The sequence below is a fragment of the Drosophila nasuta genome, unplaced genomic scaffold (genome assembly GCF_023558535.2).
Source record: "Drosophila nasuta strain 15112-1781.00 unplaced genomic scaffold, ASM2355853v1 ctg61_pilon, whole genome shotgun sequence".
Classification (NCBI taxonomy): domain Eukaryota; kingdom Metazoa; phylum Arthropoda; class Insecta; order Diptera; family Drosophilidae; genus Drosophila; species Drosophila nasuta.
Genome location: NW_026869606.1, coordinates 1,543 through 2,773, shown reverse-complemented (window position 1 = coordinate 2,773; position 1,231 = coordinate 1,543). Strand labels below are relative to the sequence as shown.

The 1,231-nt window shown below is 35.7% G+C and overlaps 1 long non-coding RNA gene across 1 annotated transcript; it reads left to right on the top strand.

Annotated features, from left to right (window-relative positions):
* The first annotated feature begins 603 nt into the window (after window positions 1–603).
* Window positions 604–1,019, top strand: LOC132798022 (uncharacterized). Its single transcript, XR_009633863.1, has 3 exons — window positions 604–759; window positions 831–901; window positions 962–1,019. It is a non-coding gene; the product is annotated as an uncharacterized LOC132798022 (long non-coding RNA).
* The last annotated feature ends 212 nt before the right edge of the window (window positions 1,020–1,231 follow it).

The following is a 1,231-nucleotide window of genomic DNA, read 5'->3' as shown; positions in this document are numbered from 1 at the left end:
AGTGTTGTGATTTCGCTGTCCGCTGGGAATCCTGGGAGATGAAATATGTTGGAGGAAACTATTCCCCTTTAATCACTGGCCTTGTGGCTCAGTGAAGTTTCAATAAAAATATGTTAGGTCGATGTAACAAGTGCCGAAGCGTTTATTCGTACGCTATGGCTGCTGGGTAGCTCTAAACTAAAACTTATAAAATAAACCTCTACAGCTAAAGCTAAGCATCGCGAGTGGAAAAGTACTGGCTACAAATCCGTCGCTGCTTGCTAAGGATAACGGTGCACAATCATTGCGGCACATGAGACTTATCCGCGCGGGTCGCTTAATAAGTTGCCGGCCCGCGCATACTGCGGGCTGCTTAATTAATGTTGGGAAGTGTTGCTTCTTAACTTATACACTGAGTGCACTTTTGTTTTGTAGATGCCCTGTGCTTATGGGTAGTGCGCGCTACATACATATGTTAAGATATAAGATGAATTTGAGCACCCCTGCTATAGTATTTATATGTTTGTAAATATCTTATCTTTTGATTTTAATGAAGCTAGATATTTTACATACATTTTAATACTCACTTATATATATATTTTGTTGTTTCCTCTAATTACTTAGCTGGAGCAGAACGAAATTGACAAAATGACGGCTACATGGACAGAAATAATGAACCGGAATAATGGTGAATTAAATGAAAGTAAAATGAAAGTGACCCAGCTTGAGCTGGAAAACATGCAGCTGAAAACAAATAATTAGGCCAAAGAAGTCAATCTGGTACGAATAAAGCTTAATACATTCCGATGTTAATAAATTCGTTCAATACTAATTTTAATCATGTCTTGAAGGTTGAGCTGAAGAACAACTATTATGCAAAAGTCAAGGAATATATCATGATGGAATAGAAAATCATAGGCAGGTACATACAATTATTAACAATATAGTAATTGTCAATAGTATCTATAATAATTAATTTTAGTCACAGAACGAAATTGACAAAATGACGGCTACATGGACAGAAATAATGAACCGGAAGAATGGTGAATTAAATAAAAGAAAATGAAAGTGACCCAGCTTGAGCTGGAAGACATGCAGTTGAAAACAAATAATGAGGCCAAAGAAGTCAAGCTGGACGAATAAAAGCTTAATACATTCTGATGTTATTAAATTCAATACTAATTTTAATCATGTCTTGAAGGTTGAGCTGAAGAGTGAGTGTTAAAGTTTTTGTTTTGTTTTGTTAATCATA